Consider the following 26,485-nt stretch of genomic DNA (forward strand, 5'->3'; position numbering starts at 1 on the left):
TAAACAAGAATCAGTGATTAGCCAGAAATACAACTTATTACACTGGTCACAGAAAAGCTGGAGTTTTTTCCTAAAATTGTATTTCTTATATCCACTAATCTATTAGCAAGTTCTTCTGCAGACTGCAATCTCCTCTTTGGACCCCTGTCACTAAAGCACCTCTGACAATTCTGTTAAAATCTCTAGAACTCACCCCCTCCTTATCTTCATCTCCTCCCCACACCTTTAGCTGGAAAATAAACCCAGTTTGCTCTGGTTTGCCTTGAGTTTTTGCATTTTGACTCCTGCATTGTCCATTCCCACTGAGCAAACTTGGCCAGAACCACTAAGGGTTGAGCTGCCTGTGCCCATCTCTCTGTAGGTGTCCCTTGTCCTTCTAGCACCTGATTGTCAGAAAACTTGTAGGAAGTTACTCTCTGGTAGATCTGCTGCATCTTATTGAAATTGGCTGATAAATTTGAAAGTTATTAGAGGGCTCAGGGAACTTCCAGCCCTACAGCTTGGTCATAAAGAGCTCCCTCCCCATTCCCATCACACTCTGAAAGACATGAAAGGACTTCAGTTATTTCAATACATTCAGATTGTGGAATTCCCAAAGAGAGAAAGGAAAGATGTTACATCAGCAGAGTTAAATTCTAACTTGCTCTCAGCTCTCAGTAACTCTTGCACAGTAATAGCTGTGGTGGTGGTGGTTTTGGACAGGGAGAGCAGAGTACTCTCTCTACTGCTGTGTGCCCTTACACAGAGCAGTAATTGATAGAGGGGACACAAACTGAGCAAGCATTCAGGCACCTGGAGTCCTTCATGCCAACATTATGGAGACTAAGGAAGGAGTCAAAGTGTCAGCAAGATACTTGGACACAAAAGCAAAGAAAGGTTAAACTGGAAAGAGTGGAATGCTGTCTACCATCAAACACAGCATGAGCCATCCATGCTGGCTGTGTATTACCATTTATCTGTGATCCCCAGCCCCACCTCCAATCCCCCTTTCCAGCCCACTCTTGGTTGATGGGGATACTGCTTTCCTTCCAGTTCAGTCCTGTGTGGCTTGTAAGAGTCCAGGCTGATTTCTGCTGTGTCTTTAATCTTGCAGTACACCCTTAGATAAGTGAAATGGTTAATATCTTGTAGACAAACAGTCCCAACCATTCTTTTCATGGCAGTATGAATAATAAGAGGAGGACACAGGATTATTCAGGACACAGCTAATAAGGCTGAAAATGTGAAGTGTTAACCAGAAAGAAAAGCAAAATGTGAGGAAATGTGAACTTTAAAATGAGACTTAATTGATCTCAAGAAGAATGTCTGCAGAAGTTAGACAGGAAAGGCATATTAACAATCCAAGAGATGGAGACAGTCCCTTTTTGTTCCCACTCAGGCTTTTTTCCTTTCAACTTTTTCAGTTTATCTACTCTATTAAAATCTCTTAGTCCCAGACTGTTGTTCAGAAATCTCATTAATCGAGATGTAGGAACATAACAATGAAGAGAGCAAATAGATTTTGATTCATAGATGTTTAAAGCTGCAAGAGATTGTTCACACTATTTATTTTGATGTCTCATATAACAGAATCATTTGTCTGGATTTCATGCAGTAATTCCAGCAGTTGAAGAAGGAGAAAAATCTTATGCATAAATAAAGTGTTCTGAGACTTCATATTCACACATGCACAGATATACAAACTCAGAAATTAGCTATCCAGAATATTTAAAATAATTCAGACATCCAGAAAGGGAAAAAAAAAAAAAGATCAGTGAAGAATTGCCAGAAAATGCTGCCAGTTTCCCTTTATGCATCATATGCCTCCAGCCCCCCAGCTAGGGGAGGGCTGTTTCAGAGAAAATGATCTTATTACCTACAGATAGGAATGTTTGTCACACTCATGTTTTCTGGGAGCTCAGCCTGCTCACTGTGAATGTTAATTTAAACAACACAACACCAAACAACAACAAAGCTAGAGAAGATTGTCCTATTCCCATTTTTGAAACTTCCTTCTCTCTTTTCCTTCTCGTAATTCTAGCTCCAATGTGGATGCCTGCCCACACAAATCTAGGATATCTTTTGTTTGTTTTCATTAGGGGCTGGAAAATAATCCCATAGTCAAAAAGAAAAAATACAAGGAGAAGAAAAATCAAGTGGATCTCTAAACATACTTCAAACAAACATGGACACTGGGTGTCTCTTAGGCACTTAGGAATTGAAAGTAATGGTAGTTACAGCAGAACTAATATGTGCCTTCAAGGCAGATCTAAGGCAGGAGTACACCCAGACCTCTTCACAAATTTTTGCCAAAGTATATTATTGAAATAGGAGTGGGAGAAAAGACACAGTGGTAGAGATGGAAGAACTTGTTTAGAAGAATGTGAGAGACCAAGGAGGTCTCATGCATTGGAACCCTTCAGCCACTGAAACCCCTCACTGCTGAAATCTGTCCTGTTCTTCCTGTGAGACTCCTACAGGACTGTTCCCCCTGGGAAGAGTTTAAATTAGGTTGAGACATCTTTCTACATCTCAGAAGGAAGGTAGGTTAATTCCAGACCTCCTCCCCCGGGAGATAACTAGGTAATACTCCCCACATCACAGTGAAATTTGGCCTGAGGGCCTGATTTACCAGTAAGAATTTTGGTCTCCTTCCTTCATTTCAGTAAACTATTTTTACATGGCTTGTCTTGCACAGAGAAGGAGGGGATGTTTTCTGTGAACTCTGCTGCTGAAGCTGAGTTCATAAATATCAAAGAAAAAAGAAATGCAGATGAATGGCAGCAGCAGTGAAAACGCTGAAGCAAGGAAGAGAAACGGGATAAGAAGGAGAAATGCTTGGGAGGATCATTTAAAAGCTGCAAAACAAATACTTTGTTTTGCAGCAATGGAAACATCTGAAATGAGAAAGCAATTTGCAGGCTATTTGGCCTCAAAGCTCCAGCATGATCAAACAAATACGCCTGGAGAAAAAAATAGATCAGGATCTTTTCATGTTGTTAAGATGTTGTTTTCCTAGTTTCCCTCCTCACTGCAGAATTAGCTGAGGAACTCACAATTTTAACTTCTCCTTCAAGGGTTTAAATGGCAGCCCCAGAACAAGGCACCGCTCAGTCTCAAACCCACGGGTCACTTTTCTCCCACTTACCCAGCACTCCAGCAGACTGAAAATTGCCACTGTGAAACAAAACCTCTCTCTGCACCCTTGTCGACATTTTACCTTGGGTATGCATCTGATGGGCTCCCCCTCCCTCACTGCTTTCCTTTCTCCACTTTGCAACATCCTCTGTTTCTTGCAGCAAAGGAACAAACTCGAGTCCCCTCTGCAGTGGGGAAGGTCACATTCTCCAAGCAGGCAGTGGAATTCATGACAGTCAGGACTGCATTTATTTAACAAGTGGAGGATACAGGCAGAAGGAAAGGGCCCAAAGTTTCCTGAGAGCATTCTGATGGAAAGAACCACAACCCCACTGGAACTGTTACAAATTGCTGTTGAACATCAGAGCATCGTCAGAACTGAGCAACATTTGATAAGTGTCCCAAGACTTAAAACAATCCCTCTTTTTGTGTTTCCAGCCATAAAACAGTGAAGGTGTCTCAGATATTACTGCATCTTTTCCATCAGGGTAACTGCAGTTTCACCAGCAGTTGCCACTGCTTTCCCTGCTGACAACTATTCTGAGTCAACAGTGATTCCAGGGTCTACTTACAGGACCTTAGGGATCAGTTGGATTTTTGGAGGGGTTTGTAAAGACTTTTGTACTGTTAGAAATATTTCTGGAAGCTGATCTTGATAATTAATCTTTGTCACCTTACACTGAGTGAAAGGCTTGGGCACCCAGCTCTCGTTTCACAGCCTTGCTGACGTTCAGTTTCCACACGGCATTTCTGTTCCCAGGACCTTCTTTGACCCAGCCCTAGCAGCCATGCATACAGTGAAACAATCTGGATTTTAGTGAACCTGGGAAGACATCAGAGGTGATGTACTCCAGGCAAAACAGTCTATTTCCAGTCCCTTCAGCTTCATATATTTTCTGACCTTCATGTAATTTCTGAACTTCAGTTGCATTATGGCATTACCTTAATGACACAAAGTATCTTTGAATAAAATGTTCTGTAGACCTACAGACAGTAGGATCACATATTGCAAGGGGATGACAGCTTAAAGCTGATTTTCAAAGGGATAGTAGTTTCAGAAGAATTGAAGGTTTCAGAGTTTCTTAAACAGGAAAGACTTTAAAGCATTCTATGTTAATGTGACAAAATAGTATCGTGCTGATGATCTGTTAAATCTGAAGAAGTGCACCCTAATAAAACCTGAAATAATAGGATGAAAAAAGATGGAAAACAAACACAAGTAGTATCTTAAAACTGTATGCTAAGCTAGAGCAACACACACATGGATATCATTTTGTCAGGACAAGAGATGTATGTGACATCAGCTCAAATACAAAACGTCAGGTCACATCAATATACTCTGAGAACAGTTTGAAGTAAAATCAATTCAAATTGCCCTGGCTACATGCATCATTCTTTTAGCAATACATAACTTTTTTGGTCTGCATTGTTACTACAAAGCATTGCTAAAAAATAAAGGCACTTTTGTTTCGGTTGGTTTGGTGTTGGTTGTTTTTTTTTTGACTGTGCCAACAGAGCGTGCTTTGCATAGGGAAAAGAAAAATATTTTTTAATAATTTTGTAATCAGGTAATGCTCTGAGCCATGAACTCAGACTAACCCAATCTAGCACGTAAACTAAAAGTTTTATAGACAATCATAAAGTCAGCTCGTGTTTTTTAAAAGTGCAGCTCCACTGTTTGATTCTGACCTCCAGCATAATCTAAGTGCTTTGTGAGGAAATATTTCATTTCATTTGCTTGAAATTTATCCATGATTATCTTCATGTGACCTCATGTCCTTTAATTATGAAAGACTGTAAAAATCTGGCACTGGTTGGGTTTCTTTATATACCTTTTATATCTTCAGTGTTTAAATTAAAGCTAGGTTAGACTGTTTTTCATGCTAAGAAATCCTAAATTTTGCAAAATGTAAGGATGAAGTTTATTTTTCATACATCAACATGCCTAATTTTCCCAAATCCTGGTTGCTTACATGATAAGAATAAACACTAGACTGCAATGTCATGTAAACACTTATTTGATTTTAAGATTTTCTTCCTTGGAAGCATCATTTGAATTAGACTCACACTGATTTCAACAAGATTGATCTGACTTTATATGATAGAATAAAGTAAGGGTTTACAAATACCTCCTTTTGGGAGAAGGACTTACTGAATGAGACACTGGAAAGTGAAAAATCAGAGAGCTCCTCAGTCCCAGAAACAGGAGGTTCACAGGAAATCACACACCTGTGTCAAATATGTCTGGATGGGATTTGCTGAAATCTTTGGGAAATGAATGCACTGCAGGTTCTTGCTGGCATGTCAACTCTCAGTCTTGGGTCAGCCACTCTTAAAAATACCTGCTGTAGTCTGAAATCCTATCCCTGCCATAAGCAGGCTAAATTGAGTACCCACCTTTTGAAGTTTATTTTTTTTAGGAAAAAACTAAGCAAGAGGGTATTGCCTTCAAGGCAAAGGTGATTTTGGACCTTGTTTAGGGTTGGCATAGTCCCAAAAGAACAATTTATCTAGTAACTTTTACTAGCCACCATTTCACTCTTGCATTGGATGCACCTAAATCAAACTGGCAACACATCAAAGTCAAAACACAACAAAGTTTCTGGAGATTAAAAAAAAACACTAAAACACCCCGCTAACAACTCTGCTATACACCTATCAAAAACAAACAGAAAAGGTACTCAGTGTAGAGTCTGATAAGTAAAATTAAGCACAAAAAATACCAACACAGCACTCAATCCCTTCACGTTGTCATATTATAATTGCCTGTTCTGTTCTACGTAACTGTTCTCATGATTATATTCAAGGCTTCAGGCAAGAGGTGCATGACTGAAGAAATATACTTCAGAAGTAACATCTGCTTGACACTTTCTTGAAGTTCCTCAAATAATTATTTTCAGTATTTCTGTAATAGAAGGACTGAGGGAGATGGGGGGAAAAGAATAAGACCAGGAATAACACTGAGGCAGAGAAAACCATCTATCCAATTATAAGGTCATTTCCCCAGGGTGGTGACACATTATGTACCAAGATTTATCTGATTTTATATTGTTATCCCACTGCAGCCACTGTGGAGCCTACCACTATGTTCCTTTTGCTGTTTTCTGCTCTTAGCCAAATTTTCTGAAGCTTACTCAGATGGAACATTCTTCTACCTTCCACCTACCTTCTGCGACACCCAATTAAAGTGCAGTTGAGTGGAAAGGGCCCAAGACAATTCCATTATGCAGCAGGATGAGAGGGAAACATCAGTTCCTGTGCAAAATGGGTTGCTACTTAATGACACAGTGAAAGATTTTTACAGAAATACAGTTGTTAGAATAAAAATGTGCTGCTTATTCAAGGTTAAAAATGCTCAAGGATTTTTGAGTCCATTGACAGACATTTGCTGTAGATATGCAGAAACATTTATTAAGGATTTTACTCAGTTATGGAAGCTGAGGTCACTGCCTTCCAATCAAAAGTTCAATATTAGTTAGGTTTTTTTCCATCTGAACTATAGATATCAGATCTGAACATCAACATTTTTAAAGCACCCTAGAGATGGCTTCAAGCTAGGCTGGTTGACAAGGAAAACATAACCCCAGGTGGGAGAGAAAGGCATCAGAAAACTTGACATTGTAGTCAGTCTCAATTTCCTAATACCCATTCATAACTAGCCTCTAGTTATGTCAGAGATATCATGTGTATGTGAAGGAAAAGGGCTCAGACCAAAACCACACCCTGAGACACACAACCACGTTACAAAATCCATCCTCTGGGAAAGAAGGGATCTGAGGCAGAGAGCAGTGCCTTTTGCCTTGTGAATAATGTTTGGTATATTAAGCATCTGCATAGATATAGATATATCTATATAGAACTGTGGGCAGAAAAAGGAGCTGGGCTAAAGATGGATCACATTTAATTATCTACAATCTTGAACCCTTAAAGATGATAGTTTTAGGGGATTTTTGTTTCTCCAAGAAAACCACTAGCAATTAAAATTTTTACTATTTGACAATCTCTGGAAGTATATTAAAAATATTTATCAACAGTGTTTAGTGAAAAGTAAATTTAATAATTTGATTGTATGCCAAGAGACAAAAACATTTTGGAGACAAAATTATCAGATCAGCCTAGGTATCATCCTAATTATTCAAAACTATTAAGCAAATATCTTTGTCATTCAGTAGCCTGGACTCTGTAATTTCAGAGGCAAGCACACTTCTAGTGCATTTGTTTTAATGGAGATTTAAGGGTTGCTGATGAGCAGCTTGGCTTGCCAGGGGAAAGCAAAAGGCCTATTGAACTCCCTTTAATTCCATGCTACATCATCCATGGGGCAGAGCTTTGCAGGGAGCATGAAAAGATGGGTTTTCATGGGTAGGAAAGTGGTGGCCTTAAGGGGTTGTAAACAGAAATGTTTTCACCTCCTGTCAGTTTAATCACCACCCTGCTTAGCCTGTGGTGTTCCTCGTGTATTTTGGAAATAGTCTATCTTACTTTCTCAAAGTTTCTGATGACCACGACCTGCAGAGTCGGATCCAAGTCAAGCTTGTGTATTTGTATTTATATCACTCCAAGTGTCTACAATCATGCAGTAGTAAAAGCACAGAAAAAAAGTCATGTCTTAAATTGAGGGGAAAAAAAACAAGATGGTAAAAAAATAAGTAAACCACCAAAAAACACCTCAAAAGACCTTAAAACCAAACCAAACAAAAAACCCCTACACCAAAATCAACCAGAAGCTTTTTGACTCCTATGAAGGTTTAACTCTGATTTTGAAGGCCTGCTAAGAAATAATTTTGAGCATGTTTCTCAAGGAGCAGCCCAGAGAGGAGACGTTTTAACAAAATCTATTAGTGAACAATAATTCATGCTATCTATCATATTGTGCCATTCATTCATGCATGATCTAACAAGATGACATTTAATACAAAATAAGAATGATGAAGGTCACAGGAATTTGCACAATTTATTATTGGTGTCAAGCCAGATTAGTTTAGCCAGTGCTTGACTAAAATTTGCCTAGGATGACTGTCTCTGAGTAAAAGGTTATTATTCGGTGGATATTTCCCTCTCACGCTTGGTTTTAAACTGTGAGAGCAGAACTGACTGTGGGGAGGTCTCTGAATCTCACTGGAAGAGGTTCATTCACATCTCATGTCATGATTCTGTCCCTGCTTTCACTTACTTTTCCAGATCCCTCCAGTCATTCTTCTCAATAACCCACCTAAGGACTCAGAAAACGCAGGAGCAACGCGATTCTGTGGGGAACCCGACAGAGAAACACCCTTGGGGGACGAGGGGCAATAAAAGAACACATGGTGTGCATGAGCAATGCCTTTTTTAAGCATACCTTTGGGAGCTGACCTAAATCATCACCTCCAGGAATGAATGGCCCCTTTGAACACAAGTCAAAAACGACCATGGCTTCATTAACCCATGGGATAGTTTTGGGATTTACTCTTGAAGACACCAAACTATTTTAGTCCTTTGGTCAAGACAAATATGAATTCGCAACAAATCCTAGTCTTTGTTGAAATATAACCCACTAACATGGGCATAAATGCAGAAGTTGTTCAGTGCTTTTTGGAAATACAGTCAAAGTTTATTCTCTCAAAGATTCTTGCCACAGATTTGGGGTTTTTTTTAAATCTCTTTTTAAAATACCACAACTGTGCTCCCTTGAATGATTCAGACACTGCTCTCGTCCATCTTTAATGAAGTCATCAGAGCTACATCAGGGTTAATTAAACCCAAGAGGCACCAAACTTCAGTGTGGATTAAACAGGATGTCTCATAAGCCTTGGATATGAGAATGAATAATATTCAAATCTGACAAGCACCTATCATTCCCATATTATTCCTGGCTGCATTGGTTATTCTAGTTCCCTCGTTATATGACAAAATTTGTCCACAAGACTTGACATCAATTTCTGCTTCATTTGGAATCATATAAACATCATTTATATCACCCAGTGTGTAGCACAGGGTTAAGCTACACCTCTGGGTAGCAAACAAATCTAGACTGAGTTTCCATGGATTCATCATGAACAGAGTAATGTCTTTGAAGAGGGAAGTCAAAAAAACAACACCACAAAAAGCCCTTTGGTCTGAACAATTTTAAGTCCTAATGCAACAATCCTGCCTATGAAAATTAATGCTGTAAAAGCCCTAGAGAGAAACCTGTAGAAAAACTAATCCATCACTACAGCTAAAGATGGGAAAGGCTTTTCCTCATAAGCTTTTTTTCCTTTTTTTGGAGACAACAATACTTTCTTCTGGCTGAAATTATTCACATAGTCAAGAAAGAATTTTTTTACCTTCCTTTTTAAAGTGTTCAGCTGAATCAATCCCTCAGCTTAGAATGTAATTACATCAATATTAGACTCAGCACAGGGAGTGTGAGAGGAACAAGTGACCAGGACGTCTTTGGGTGACACTTTGCCTGTTCAGGATTGTGACCTTCAGCCACTCGAGGTCTGTGTGTCTGTACAGGGAACAATTGCTCCCATAAAGCTGATTGTGACTGATAGACTTCAAAATTACTTAGCTTTTTAAATGCCTTGTTTCAATGTGGTCAAAATTCCTCAAAAATAATACATTTCAACACAATTTTAAAATCAGTGCCAGCCTCTTTCACCACCACTTTAAAAGTCATTATATGTCAAAAACATTTTAAAGCCTCCTCTGAATGATTCTACACGATAAAACAGAAAAATTGTACACTGAATGCAATGATCAGTTGCAATGTGAAAGCTTCTGCTTTTGTGAGCAGAGAGGAGCAAGCCCCAGGTAATTTTTAGACTTCTGATTCTTTTGGGTTTTTAACACTTTGCCTGTTCTCATGGGTGACAGCAATGTCCAATACCAGGCTTTGCCCAACAGATCACAGGAAACTTTGATTGCTTCTACCTTTGCTAAATGCAAACACTTGGGCTCTATTTTCCCAACATTTGTCTCTACCTCGGGCAAAACATATTGAGAAAGTATCAGTGAACATATTTCTGTAATTTTCAAGAACAAACACACAATTTAAAAAGAGATGAGGTTTTATTGAAGTGATACAAAACCACCTAGCATTGATCCTTCAAGAAAATGAAGCCTTTGTGCTTCTCTTTCCTCAGCTTTGCTCTATGGGCAGTAGCTGGGAGCAGAACAGTACCAGAACTATCAGAGCTTTGGGAAGGGGTGTGCCTCTCCCTACCTGTAAGGCAAAATTCCAGCATTATCCAAACTCCCCTCGCCCCAGCTTGGGATGTTTCTATCTGCAGGGATCTGATTTAATAGAGCTCCTTCTCACAAGCTCCAAGCAATCCCTGTGGCTCTTCAAGAATGAATTAGCCAGTTGGCTATTCCTGATCTCCTAAATTTCAGCTGAAATCACACCCTATCAGGCAAATAATCAGAACAGTGGGAGGATTTGGGAGCTTAAAACAAGACAGGTAAGACAGAGTGCTAATGAACAAAACACTGAGTTTTCAAATGCAGTTGTTTTTCCTCAGTGTATTGAAAATAAATGAAGCTCATTTTCAAGGATAAGAGCATTCTTTGAGCCATATACCTGTAACTGGGCTTGAATTTGTACTTCCACTGCCTTTGGAGAGTTTCATTATTTTTTATAATATTCTAGCTGCCATTCAAATCTCAAACAAATAATGAATAATGTAAAATCAATTGCCTGGGAATAGGTTTCCATATAAAAATCCAGTGAGTTGGGGTAATGTGGCTCAATTTTTTTTTCCCCTCATTCCAGTTGTTCAGGAGCTACTTTTAATCTTCAGCCTCCCAGGTAATTTATATCCAGCAACCAGCTTACAGATTTCATTTCATCAAACAGACTGATGAGAATGATAAATTTTTAGACTGCTGAAACATACAATCCTGACAGGTTTGAGATGCTGTGAATGGTTTCAGGAGTCCCTCTTGGGGCAATATTACTTTTTATAGATTCTTAGCTATGAAAAATCCATACTCAAAGCATGTTGAAGGATAAAACACAGCTCAAAGATAAGTTTGGATTATGACCTCTGATAGACATTTTACCAGCTCTGTTGACTGATGGTTGTTGATTTTCATATTTAAATGATTTTCATATCATATAAATGATTTTCATATTTCATATTTTCATTTAAAGATGCAGTAAGACATCTTTAATTACCATTCCAATCAGCTCTAGTGAAGTAGGAGCTACACTGTATACTCCAACCATCTTCAAGTACATTCACATAATTGCTCACATACAATATATTTGAAAATTTGACAGTCATGTTAAATTAAATACTTTTTTATTTTTGTATCTTGGCATTGCTATCACTCATTTCTAAACAGTGTCTGTACATCTTTGGTACTTTCAGCCCACAAACAGACCAAAGTCACATTTAAGATGATGGTCTCAGTAGTTTGGCATAAGCCTGCAGTGCAGGTCTTTCTCAAGATAACGAGCAAAGAATTAAAATGATAGGTTGATGTTGGCTTTTTTTGTTTTGTTTTGTTTTTAAATACATAAAATGGAGTGATTTACCAACATTTCAAGTCTTTCAAAGACTACCAAATTATTCACAGTGAAGATAAAAACCAAGGAACTTTGCAAATTCCTCTTGTGCCTTTTTCACCACTGCAGAAATCAGACTGCACGAAACCTTCATCTATATGCATTGTGAACGTGTTTTTGAGCCTGAAAACTGGTAGAGGGAAAAAAAGGGCAGTGCTTCTAACTTCAAAGCAGCAAGACCTTGAAAGCCATCAAACAAAGAAAAACTTAAGGTCTTTTCATCAAGAACTGTAGACATGTAGGCAAGGTACCCCAGAAATATCCCCAGAAATGTCTCCAACTATTAATTTGTACACAATGAACAGTCAGGAAAAACCAGAAATTTGATGAAAATGTCTGGCACTTTTTTTCATTTGTTTCTTTTAATCAGTAGCTTCCCCAGGGAAATCAGATCTATTTAATACAAAAGAAAAAAAAAAAATCAAACACCTCCCATTTTCTTCCAGAGAAAGAAAAAGTAATAAACTAGAGGTTTGGGGTGTTTCTGACCAGCATTAAGAGTCACTAGCTTTGCAAGTTGTTTCAGGTTGTAAAGATAAATATGTTATTTAGGACGTGTGCCTAAAAATTCTTTGCTAGCTGTATCCTCCTGAACTCATCTGGAATTCTAAGCTTTCAATTAATCCTTTGAATTACTGAGTCATTGGAACATACATTCCCACAAAAATTCCTTTAAGTACTGTTAAAATATTCATAAGTTTTAATCAATAAATTACATGGTTTTTTTCAGTGGCATGTTCACATCAGGTGTCAAAAAGATTATCTTACCTAGTTAAATTTAAATGAGAAGTTTCTCCTGTCTGTAGAACAAATGAAAACTAATATCATTAATCTCTGATACCATGGATATTAACAGTATTCATAGCCTACCAAATTTGTGCACTCTGTGAAGTCTGAGAGCTCCCAGTGTAGATTAGCTTTTCTTCATATCAAAAGTCAGGAACTAGTCATTTGCACACCAATAAAAAACATACATAGCTCAGGACACCTCTCATAACTTTCAGGGATCCATAATAGAAATGTACACTTTCTGATTTGGTACAAAAAAAAAGACAGACCATCAGAAGTGCCTTCCCTACAAGAATCAAAGAGAAGGTTTTGCTGTTAAAATTGAAGTTCAACTGAGTTGACTTAAACTTCTCTCTCAGTACTGTCCTGATCCTCCTATTTGATGAGGTACACAAATATCATAGCAAAGGTTCTCCTCATGGGTTGCTAGCTCATCTGTAAATTAGAAATCAATGAAAACTAAAAAAGAAAAAAGTTACAGCATCAGCAAAGTATTTCCATGAAAAAGATCTGGAAAAGTCTCTTGACATCTGACCTGAAATCACACCCCAAAGAATCTGATAGTAGGTAAGAACTCTGCCAGAAGGATTTTGCTGGTCTGTAGTGCTGTGCTTAAGGTTTAATCACAAAACATCCCTGAACCCCACCCTGACACACTGTTACCACACTCACTGTGACTTGTCCTTCCCACCTCCCAATTACATAACACTGGCACTAATTCAAAAACTAAGTGGCAATTCCCAAAGATTAAGTCAAGAACTGTGCAGCCAAAGAGGAGTTGCTTACATGGGCCCGCTGGAACTCTCCAGGAGGGACTGAAGCCAAAGTGAGAGGAAGAGGTTTCCTCTGTTGTTAATTAAGCTGAACATCCTGCTTCTATCTGGGCAGAGTATTTGCTATCCGTGGTCCAGTATTTAAAAGGAAAAAAAAATTCCCTTAACCTGGTTGCTCAGAACCACAGAGAAATCCCCCATTTCTTTAAATAATCCAAGTTGGCTTGGAGGCTTCAAAGCATTTGAAGTCACAGTGGCCACTCTTGAGATACTAAATAATGCAGCATAAGAGGAGATTCTGCCACACAGCAAGGCAAAAGGAGGAAAGACACTTTGAGCTGAAGGAGGCAATTAAGGGAGGACTGCAAGGGGACCCTCAGGATGAGTGCTGAATGTTCTCTGCAAAGTCACCTTTCTGACTCTTCAAGGACTAAAGGCATCAGAGAATAGATGTAACAGCCAGGCTTCCTGCTTAGCATTGACAGCTCCTGGCAAGTAGCAAGTGGGTACAGACTAAGCCTAAGGAAAGCATTCTTCAAAGGAGCCTGACTGCCACTGAGGCAGCCAGACACAGCTTCACTGTGTGCAGTCCCTAAGGTGAGCATAAATTGCTTTTCAAGGGGGACTAGTTGGCCATTGCACGCTATGTTTCCCTCAGTGCTGGGGCACTGGCAAAGGCAAGGCTGTGGGGCAAGAGCAGCAGGAACACAACTGGTGGGAAAGGCCAATACTTGAAATATTCTGGATCTGATTCTTTCCTTTCCCAAGTCACAGCACTGACAGCCCTGACAGTGTTTTCAGCACTGGGAAAGTAAAACCACAAAGTTTCCTAGCTTTCCCCCAGTATGCTCCATTCATCTGACTGCGCTGTCTTGGAGTATCTCCCATGAACTAATTATGTAAGAGCAATCCTCAAATGTTGGGATTTGTTAAAACTTCCTCTTACAAATACCTACTGGATATGCCAACATATCAGAAAACATTGCAAACTCCAAATCAGTTTGTATTTTTAGTGCAAGAAATGTTTCTTTAGCACTGCCTGAAACTCTTAATTAAGCAGAAATACAGTAATGAGGCCAAGACAAACTCTACTCTCAGAGAATTAGAATAAATCTATTGCCTCCTTGATTTTTCACATGCACACAAGAGAGCAGGACTTTGGTTTAATATCATTATTTCTGTCAGAGTCATTGCTCACATACAGGTGAGCTGAGATTACCAGGCCATAGGACCCGATTTGCATCCTGATTACCTTGAATCACAAGCATGAGTCCATTTCCCAAATGCATGACAAGAGTTCAGATTACATTTCCACTCTGGAGAGGAAAAGGAGGGAGCACGCAGCTTGCAGGCCAGCGTGCCAAAACTCAAAAATCCATTATGCAAATCATCTAGGAAAACCTACTCAGGCTGCTCATCTTTGTTTGTCAGCTTGAACGAGGATCAGGAGAAATTCTTCGAGCTGTACAACTCAAGCTATCCTTTTGTTGCACAGTAACAATTTACACTGATCATGCATTACACAAAGGAGGTGGAGGAGCAGAGGGTGCTGGAAGCAGCCACCTTTTTTTCTCCCAGGCACAGCAAATGATTCCCAAGAAATTCTGCAGCTCTGATTAAAATATCAGTTTCCTAGATGCACAAGAGCATACTGTGAAATTTCTATTATCTGGTACTTTGTAAGACATGAAGCTTTTGCCTGAGAAGTAAACAGCTCAAGTCCAGCTTGACTTCACCTGCCTGTTTGAGCCCTGGGAATAGGACCAGCTCTACATTTGCTTTGTAATGATGGATTCCAGCCTGTGTTTTATAAGGTAAGAAACAGAATTGCTTGCAATACCTTTGAAATAATTCAGAATTAAAACAAAGCTACTTTCTGTGGAAAGGATATTCACAATATGTGGTCTGTGTCACTAACATTATTTAGGGATTCTACACCAGAAAAAACCCCAAAGAAACTCACAAACCAAAAAGAAATCACCCAAAAAGCATCCTCCTAAGAAACCCAACCAAGCAAGAATAAAACAGAAACGAATTGCTCCACTGCTGAAGAGTGAATAAGGATGAATGTGATTTTCCTTAGGCAAACTCATAACGTTGGTGTTTTCTGATTCTCATTCTTGCAACAGCCCTGGTTTCTCACTGGCTGCAATTACACCTGTGCATTTCTCCTCATTCTTCAATGGGTTATCACGGAGGCATTACCACCATCTCTGCCTGGATCAGCCTCAACCAGCAGCACGTCCCTCTTGGAGCAGCCTGGCACTGGCTCTGCTGGACAGGCAGGGAGCTTCCAGCAGCTTCTCACAGGAACCAACCCTGTGGCTGCCCCAGTACCAAATGTGGCCATGCAAACCCAGTACAACGTGGTATCAAAGGCAGGACAGCCCATACCTTGTGACTGCCTTGATTTTTAAGTCTTTGCTTATCATACAGTGCCAAGATGAGTACCCCAAATTCTTAGAGAGGGAATTAAAGCTCAAAACTTCACATTGGGGAGCCTGCTGAAGAGCTGGCATCTTCATTCTTGTAAAAGTGGCTTCCTACCAACGGTAAGAGCATTCCTATCTGTAAGCCACTAACTAAAGCATTGCCCAGACAATATTAGAAAACCTGAAGCACAATAACACCCTGGCCAGCCACAGGAGAGCTGCCAGGATCCCTCAGGCTTGTTTAACTGATCACATTCCCCCCTATGTGCCTTGTGACACTTGTGGGAATTGATCCTTTAAGATTTCATCCCTTATTTCTGGCGTATTTTCTAACTTCCACTCTGTTTGGCTCAGGTTTGATATTTAATAACCTGAAAAACAAACACAGGTGGGCTGCCAGGCTGCCTCTCAGCAGCTTCTGCTGACAAAGGGGAAACTGAAGACAGCAGGCTGGAGCTGACTTTGCAAAGCTTGGCTTTATTATAACAGTTTCCTCTTCTTTTTGATTTGAAAGACAGGCTTGAGCTTCCTCTGGGGAGTCAGGATTTTGGGACAGTCTCAGAGCTGTGGGCAGCCCCAGCACTGGGCTCCTGCCTGTGAACAGGGGCTCTGCTTTGCTCAATGCTCTGTTTTTTCCCCAATGTGTTCATTGATCTCTATCCTTTTGATGATCACATTGCAGTCACCTACAAGGAATTTTTTCCCTGTTATTGCCCAACAAACCTTCAGTTTCTGCTCCCAGACAGCTCCCCAAAAGTTAGAGTCTACTCCCAAAATTGTTTATCCATTTGCTTACATGTTTTTCAAATTTCACACTGCATCATTGAAGCTGTCACTGCTCATTAGATTCAAGTTCTAAGATTCAAGTTCTCCAAATTGCCCTGATTTCTGATCTTGATTCATTTATTCACAAATATTTTTTCTTGATATTTACTTTGTTCCATATTTTTCCATGCTGAGTCAGAATTAATATTACCATCCCATCTGGTGATATCCAGATGCATTTGGAACCCTACTTTTCCTGGTATAAATAAAACCCCCAAAGCAATCTTTCTTAAAAATCAAACACTTCTAGGAGAGAAAAATGACCTGACAAAAAATGGTGAAGTGAATGAAACTATATTTTTCCTGGGATTTTTTTTTGTGTTTTTTTTTAAATTTTCCTAGCATTTCTCAGAAGTTGAAAGCATTGTTTCCACCCTAAGATGGTGCTTCATGAAAAGCAACAGAGTTATGTCCTGTTCAAACTTCTCAGCAGTCTTATTGTTTAGTTTCAAAACAAGAACAGGACCAGGATTGTGCTATGGACATATACAAGAAGGTCAAATAATGAATTTGGGAAACACTGGAAAAGACTTAACATTGAAGCACTTCAGCAAAGCTTGGATAGTTAAAAAAAAAAAATTCTTTATTCATCCAGAGTCTGTGTTTTATTTCCAGAGAAAAGAGTGAGAGCAAACTTCAAGAGTCTTTACTCAGCTATATTAATCCCATCCATAAAGCCTGTTGACAACTAGTTTGTGAGCAATTAGAAGAACTGAATATAAATTCTCATACAGCTGAAAACACCATTGATCTGATATTCTCTCCAAAGCAAACAGGAAGGGCCTCAGTGACAGCTGGGTTGTTTCAGTGATGCACACACAACACAGGACATGGTGGGGTTTGATTGTTTGCACCCTGCAGAGCTTCTGGTAACCAAGAGGAGATCCCTGCCTAAGCTGTGCTGTCCTATTTAATCAGGCTACTCAACAAACAGCTGGAGAGGTCACATCATGTCAAGACACCTTCCCGGTGTGCTTGCAGTCAAAATTAAGAATGCCCCACTAAGAACCATCATTAACATACATAAAGAGAGAACAAAAATAATTTCCCAATCTAGGTCTTCACAACTACAGTGGGGTTTGGAATTAGTCTACTTCAAATAGCTGCAAACAAGCATGTATGAGAAAAAAAGTGCCTGTAGTCAATTGTACCGACAGATTTAAGCAAAAATACCAGCAAGTCAAGTAGAAAATTGGCTAGAAATTGGAAATCAAGTTGTAATTCTTTATGAAGGAGGCAAACAGGGTAGAAGGGATATTTCTTGTTTTCCATTTCTATCAGTTATGTAGATTAAGGAATAAGAAATACTTCAGGAAATTCAAGAAATCTAATAAACACTATTCACAGATTTGCCTAGAATAAGAAGAGATACTGGGTTCTAAATGCTGTCCCAACAGCACTTTGACACAGAAGTCTAGCAAATAGAATTTAATATAGCTCCATGGACTTTGCACAATGGAAGTTAAATATTAATTCTAAACACAAAGTAAAGAGCAAATAATGCAGACAACTGATATTAAAAGGATTAATGAAGCTCAATAGATTGTTTCTCCCCAGCTGCATTGTAAGAGCAAGAAAATGGGAGAGCAAGATGCTAGGCTAGAAATCCTAGTTATATTACACAATAAACAAAATAACCTACACTTCCCATACTAAATTCAGTTTTGGCTCATTTTTTGTAGGAAAGTATTTAGGGGAAAGCAAACAAACAACAACAAAAAAAAGAGTATGCAGGGTATACATTATCCTAGTCACTGTCAACTAAGAATTACGATGAAGTTGTGTTTCCTCAGTCTGTTTCAAGACACATGAGTAAATGCTTTAATAGTCTCCAGTAAAAAATACATATGTTTATCAGCAGGTTCATTATTTCCCTCACAGGTACTTTTTATGAAATTTCCCTTAGGTTGAAGTAAAGCATATTCATTCCCCATATTTCTAAAGTAAACACGTCTGTGATTATTATTGATGGGGAGAATTATGTGACAGCAATGCAAAGCAGGGATCATAAACAAACAGTGAGACTCACCAAGCTGTGCACAGACACAAATACAAGCAATGGTGTTGCTAACAGCTGGTAAACATACACATTTGGTGTTCCTGTCGTGTTGTGTGACATTAGGGTCAAGCATGTGAAATGGAGAATTGTACAGCTTACTTGGAGTCTCCATACATTCCTATTAATGCATCATTAAAAGGCTTCTAGCCAAGCCTGGAATACAACATTAACGTGGTGAACCACTCTATTCATAATGATGCATTGTCATTTTTAATAGCAACAAGACTAAATCCTAGAAAACATATTTTCACATTAACCTATTTTTTCCTCTCAATCTACTTGCCTGTGAATGGGCTGTGTGTGGGCTATTCCTACCTCCTTTTCCCCAGTTTTTAAAATTGATGGTTAGAAAACTTGCTCCAGCAGAATATTACTTCATTGAGACTGTGATTTTGGACTGAAAGCCTGTAAATTATAACAAAAAGGAAAAGTCCATTTCTTACTTCCCTCCCCCCCAAAACTTAATCTCCTTTGTAAAAGCTCTAATTTACACACTGAAAAGTACTTTTAAAAAAAGAGAGAGACCTGTGATACAGTTCCTAAAATACAAATTTATGCTCTTAGATAGGCAGATTTCAATTTCAAAAAAGAGTGTGCTTTTCTACTCAGTCCCTCTAACTCTAAAGAAGTTATTATTATGAATCTCTAACCATAAAACATTAACCTGGTACAGACACATGTCTAGAAAAATAGCATGTTATGCATTTTAATTTTCTGCTGTCTAAAGGCACATTTGCTTTCTTTTCCATCTTTTTTTGACTATGACTGGGTGCTTCATTCTCCTTCATCCTTTTTAAGGAGCAATTATATTTCCACCTATTGAATAATTTGTGTGCTAACCAGCCTTTGTTGACAAAGGTCTTGATTAAGCTTCCCTCAAATCATGATGATTTAACAATGATAATAGCAATTTATAACATAATTCACAAAGGCAATAGACCTGTCCAGAAATAAGGTCCAACCATACAGAAAAAAATTTCTATAATATTCTAAATATTTTGGTCTGCCAAAAATAGCCCCAGATAGGAAGTGACAAGGAAACTGAAGTTACAGTTCCCTGACAGACAGAAGAACTCTTCCATCAAAGATTTGCTGGTCTTTGGAGACAATAGAAGAGTCTTAACATTTCTCTCAAGAGGTGTTAATTCAGGAGCCGAGTTTAAGAAAGAAAATTTTAAAGTTCTGCATTCAGTACAGCTTTGCTTCATTACAAATGAGTCATTCCATGTCATGTGTCAGGGACATGCCCTGGAAGATGGGCTAGGATGTTTGTTTCCACTCAAAAAAGAATAAAAATAGCCTTGTGAAAAGAAGAGAAAAAAAATCTGCTGTCCAGTTCAAAATGAATGCCAGTACTTCTTCACAAGACTGGCATAATTGATGGTCCTGTACAGAACTCAGAACATGTGCTTTGTATTTTTGCTAATGAATGACTGAGCTAGTAATAGAAATTTTGATAGACAACAGTGAAAAAAAAGCCTTATTCAACTGCAGATTGTATTTTTATCCAACACAATGTGGTTTTCATGACACATTGCAACCCCAGGCATAGTATATCATCTGAACAACACGAATATGATTACAACTCTGAGTCAAAGAATGACTCTAAGGACCACCCTTCAAATAGAAATGTATATTAAAAAATCAATTTCTTTGCATTAGTTGAACTTCTGGATTTTATCAATAGTTTGGTTACAGCCACTGGGCCAGACTTGCAGCTGATATAAATCAACATAGTCAGTGGAGCTCCAGAGGACACTGGAAGACCATTTGTGTCAGTCAGGGAGCTGAGAAAAAGTCTCCAGTAATGCTCCAGCTGGCAGCCAGAGTTCCATTTTGGGAAGGGAAGAGAAAGAGGATCAGGTGTGATGGAGCATGAAACTTGATCCAACAGAGAGCCACTGACCACAGAGTTTGGACTAGATGAATGAGGGGGCAAACCTAATTAAGACATTTGCTTATGAGAACTTAACAGTCTAAAATGTAGGTGTCTACTTAAACTAAGCATCTGGAGATCCTTTGCTGTTAGAGACTAGAAGTAGACACATGACTCAGCTCACAAGGGGACTGATTCCTCTTCAAAGACTATAGGCAAAGTTATGCACTTATTTTGGTCAGATGCCTACCTTGTAAAGGGATAAGCTCTGTATGATTTTTTTGCAAGTAATAGACTTGATTACCTTTCCCTACCCCTCATATATAATCAATTACAACCAATTAGGAAAAAAACTCACATAATTGAAGGACAAATTTTTTACTGTACATTAAGAAAATTTGGGTGTGGGCAGAAATATGAAAGCCTCATAGTTTTATATGAGTAAGAATTGAAAAAATGGAGAGACACTGTGCAATAAAATAGTCACAAATATGTAAAAAAAAGAATTTAAATCATTTGTAGAAGTATGCAGCATAGATAGGACAACATTTCTACACCAACAAATGGCATGGTAAAAATGCTAACAGCTAGAAAACTGAGCTGCTGCTAATTGATCCTATTTCTGTAACTTAAGCCAATTAAATATTTTGGGCATGAGACTGTAAAACAAATTTATCCAAGATATAATTAAATAGGTGATCAGGTCATCACAGTAAGCTCCTGCACAATCAAGATTCTGCACTCAGAAAAGGAGCAAGTCTCCCATGCAATCTTTTGCAAACTCATTCTGATCTCTGTAAACATCTCCTTTATCCACAACTTTTCTCCACATGAATAATAATCACCCTTTGTTTTTGTAGGCAGGTACATTGCAATGATTTTCTGTCTTTCAAAGATGCAGCAGGTCACAGTTTCTGCTTAGATTCTTTTATTACTCAGTGTGGGCAGCAACTTAATCAAGAAAGGACACCAGTGACAAAGTTTCTGTTCTGATATTAGCACAGCTGTACGTGTGTGGTTTGGAGACACTCTGGAAAGCAACAAGAGAAAACCCGGCCTGAATATTAGCAAAGAAAATTCAGTTTACCTGCATACCCTATGCAGGGCAAGTGAGAAGCCATAAATAAGTCTGACAAAATGAACAAGCCATGCCAGATGCAAAGGAATGTTCACAAATATGTTATTAACTCCTTCCCCACAGTCTGCCTGAATACAAAGGTTTTGTTGCAAGTGCAACCTTATGAAATCTTGTATTCATAGAAAAGCTTGATTTAATAACTGTGGCCCATGCCCTCAAAGGCTTCACTTACCCATATGAATTCTCCATCACTCATGTCAAGGTGAATTATGACCAAATGACAATTTTTCTATACATTTCCAACACTTTAGGCTCATGGCTTTTAGATCCCACATGAATCAACCAGGCATAAAAATTAATCCTGCCTTCAGAGACTGGCAAATGTACCCATTTATTTAAAATTTGCTCACATGGATAGATTTATTTTTGCACAGCTCTCCTACAGGACAGGATTAATCCAACCCTTCCCTGGAAAACTTCATTACACTCTAACATCACAAAGCACCCATTAAAACTCAGAGACAATGCTGAGCTGATGGGTTTGGCTCTTTCTGTATGCTGAGTAGATAAGGGATTATCTTAGAAAGCTTCTTAAATCTAAAAATATCTCTTAAAAACTTTTTACAATTAAAAAAAAGTCTAGCGCACCCTTAAAGAGACACTAAATAAATAATTGTATGTTTGAAAAGTAAGTGTCCAATGAATTCCTGTGCATAGTACCAGAGATACCTGTATTTTGTTAATATCTTCATTCAAGAGAGGATGTAAACAGCTCATAAGCCTATTTTAAATCTTCAAAGTAAAGCAAATTTTCTTGCCAGCGTTATCCATTCAACTTCTCTTTCATCTACCACATGCCAGCAACAAAAACCTAACAAAAAAGACCAACCTGTCCCTATGAGGGAAGAAGGCAAAAAACATTTATGTAGTCTACTTTTTTTTTTTCTTTCACCAGACAGCAAGGGCTGACCATGCCCTAAAGGTCAATTTCTCTCTCTTCCAAAGGAGAATTAGACATTAGAGTATCCCATCTGGAGAATATCTTGTTCCCATTCATTAGATGGCTGAATTCATTGCATGTTCCTCAAGAGAGCTTTACTTCAGATTTATGTATCTAATGGTGAATGCTCATAGAGACTATGTGAAAATCATGCAGAAAATATCTCCTAGTAGAGTCCTTCAAGGAGCAGAAACTATTGCTGCTGAAAGACACTCTTCACACATCTTCAATCACCAAAAATGCATAAAGTCAATTAGAAACACAAAGCTCCTATAAATTTTTCTTTAGGGACAGAAATGGTCTAAATTGATCATCTCTGAGAAGACTGACCAGAGTCTGACAGGGGGTGCAGATTTTAGGACCAAAGGCTTCCTGAACAACTGCATTCTTAAATCTTCCTTAACTCAATATACCACATGCAGCAGAAGCTGATCTCTTTTACACACACACTGAAGTCTAAACTTCAGATCTCCAACAGAAAAAAAAAAAAACAACTCTTTTAGATATGTGGCAGTTATGTTTAATAACCCTGGATTTACTATTTCTTTTAATACTTTTAATATTTCTTTACAACACCTGATGTTTTTGGACTTGAACTTTAATCAAAAAGATAGTTTCTGTTAAAGGTAAACAAAAAGCACATTGGTGGATCCCCTTTTTGGTTTTTTGGTAAGATTCAAATTTTCCCTTAGTTCTAGGAGCTCAGGGATCTAAAATCACAAACCTAAATGCATCTTCAAGACTAATCTAATCTCCATTTTTCATACTGATCTTAATATTTTTAGAGTTAAAATTTATTTTAATCATTAAAGATGATCCTGGTTTTCTCTAATTACATGGGGATCATTGACTCTCATCATTAGTTTTTGCATCCATTAAACTGTTTTGCCACCAAAATAACTCCACTGCCTTAAGAGGTATTAATCTACCTAAGCAACACCCTGCTGAATATTTAGTAGAACTCATCTGAGACATATGAATCAAAGATCTTCATTTCAAGACGTTCAAACCTTAGGATACAGCTTTTTAACCTCTATTTATTTACCCTGTTCTATGTGTTGATGGTAGTTCATCAAAACTGTGCTGTGAGTAGAGCACACAGATGAAGACTTTTGTGAAGCTGAGTCCATGGGAAGAAATCTTTGCATTTCAAAGAGTCTGCACTGAAATAGCTGGAATCTCAGGGTGCCTATGCAGAACTCAAGCACAAGGGTTTCAGCAGCTGTGTCTGCCTCAGGCACAGCTGACTTCATTGGCTGGCATACTGCAGCAATAATTTTGGATTCCCTCTTCCTGTGTCAACGCTGAGCAGCTTTTAAAGCCCTGAAGATTATGACTCCAGGACCCCTGTGTAAGCCCTAAACTGTTCTAAATTTTAAAGGGAGCTAATTTGCAGAGACAGTCTATCCTTCAATAATTAAATGGTGTTTCACTCCTTACTGCACAGACTGAAATTGAATGTGATGATCTAACAAGATAAAGGGCATCACCTGGGTTCTTACATGTGTGTATTTATATAACTAACCATAGGCATCCTCATTAAATAGTCCTGCAAGTATTATCCTTGAAGAACTGACTTGTAAAAAATTCAGACAGATTTCAGCTGCTTCCTCTCCTAGTGAAATTTCTGGGTTTCATGGATTGTATAAAGTCACTGTAAATGATGGATTCCTACCATGCCTGCTGGGCATGGTGAGAGAACAGCAAAGAGATAAGCAACTGTAGCTATGCAAATCTTCCCTGGTTTATCTTTTGCTAAGGTGAACAACAATGCAGCTGCACCAGGGTTTATAGTAAGAAGCATAAAAAGGGAAATGCCTGTGGTAAGCAACCATGATGAAAGGAGAAAAAAGGAAAAAAGCTTCATAACCTTATATGTTCTGTGCATAAAAGCATTTTAAAGACATTTCATGTCTGTTCCAAAAAGAGCCTGTGCAGTCGTTATCAAAAGTTTTCAAGGTAAGTTCTACGAAACTGCAATATCTGGCTTCTCCACAGTTTTCTCCAATTCAAAGCTGATATTTAAAAGCCCATTTCTGACCTTTGTTGTTATTTCCACTTGCTCCCATTATGCCCATCAATAGCCATGAGCTATGTGGGATGAAATTCCAGTCCAGTTGAGCTACTGTAAAAAGTCTATTGGTTTAAATAAAGTTTAATTTGTGGAATTAACTTTCTGGTATCATCTCTAAACTTCACTGCTAGCTTCACTTTCATAGTGTGACAGAAATCTTGTTCTTTTCTTTGAAGGTGGGCATTCCCACAGCCTGATTCCAGACCGAGCCTAACCTGATATCCTTGCTCACCTAAATGCCACTCCAGGAGGAAACACCAACTCCTGATCTCTTCCATGGGTACCCCAACAGGCCTTCAGGGCTGACCAGTTTCTCAGGAAAGACAATCCCCATTCTGGATGACTTCCCTACAAACACTTTCTCACGTACTTTGAGCGTGCTGTCTTCCTTTACCAGGAAATTGGAGGTGGGCTGTTTCAGTTCCACCACCCAGCCCCTGTCTTTTAGGGCTTCCAGGTATTTGGTAAACTCCAGGCCTAAGACCCTTTTGCAGGTATTAGATCAGACAAGAAGGAATGCCAGGAGGCACAGGCTCCAGCTATCAATGCAATAAACCCCTGTGCGCTCACAGTCTAAGCAACAGGCTCACTTCAAAACCCCTCACGAGGCTTATCACAAGTTTCAAAGCAGAAAAGGCTTGTGCCTTCATCCAGTGCCCTTACAAGTGTTTGGATAGGCATTGAGAAACTGCATCATCCTCACTGGTAAACAGCAAACAAACTTCTTTATTTGGTACCACACGGCACATGAGAATGTCACTCTCCAAACGCCGTGATGCCACTTTGCCCTTAGTCTGCTCGTGCAGAGCAACCATTCAGCAGCTTCCAAAGGCTCCAGGCTCATGCACTCAATAAATCTCATTGCAGAGCAAAGGCACTTATGGCATCTTGAAGCTGCTGCCACCAACTGAGAGAACTAAAATAATTTGTGGAGAAGAATGCAGCAACACCCCACAGCAGCGAGACCTCACTTCCTTACCTAAGCACAATCTCCTCCCTTCTGCCCTACCTTTAGTTCAGGGACTTACAGGGAGAAAGCTGCAGCCTCAAAATGGTGTTTTGCTTCCCATCACCAACAGCAGCAAAATCTGAACACTAGATGGTAGAAATCAGTGGTATTGTCATGGCTTTGGAACTGCCCTGAACTGCAGCAGCAGAGGATCCAGAAACACACACGCCATAGTTTCAACTCTTCCTTCAATCTAGCAAAGAAAGAAAATTTAATTTTCACAGCACACCTGAGAACAAGATCATAAGTAAGCAATCTGCTTAAATTAAAGCTACACACTGTATTGTTTACTGATTCAAAGATTAACAAAGTTACACTAAATTTGATCTCTGCAGATAGCAAAGCACATTAAAAGGAGCGCTTTTATTCCACTGGTATTCTCTAAGGTACTTTTGTGCCTATAAATCAGGTTTGGATTCACACAGAACATTTAGCAGACTTATGCATGATGCACTGAAACAGAAGTAAGATATAATTAAGCACTGACATGACAGCTAACAAATGTGTTTCTGAGCAGTTTCCACATGCCTCATGTGGCATTATGAGGCACCTAAGCCAAAAGCTCAGGGTACATTAACTACCAGAGAGGGGCTATAATTCTCTCCAACTATACAACCTGCCACATTTCCTTGCAATTTTGAAATACAATTTGCAAATTAAAAGAAAGAAATAGGAAAAAAAAGGAAAAAAAAAAAGACAATCAAGTCTGTGTAGTGCAAATAAAAGCATGAAATTCACAGTAGCCTGTAGGAAAGTTTCCCAAATTCCATAGCTAGCCAAGAATAGACCATGCAGTAAACATCAAGGATAGATAATGCAGTCTGAGAGCCAGTGTTAGTTTTCCTTTCAGCTGAAGTGCTGAGTGCAAATGCTAAACTGCAGGTAGGAGAGGGCTGTAACATAACCTGTGATGGAGT

The sequence above is a fragment of the Fringilla coelebs genome (assembly GCF_963513975.1).
Source record: "Fringilla coelebs genome assembly, chromosome: 7".
In the NCBI taxonomy this organism is placed as follows: domain Eukaryota; kingdom Metazoa; phylum Chordata; class Aves; order Passeriformes; family Fringillidae; genus Fringilla; species Fringilla coelebs.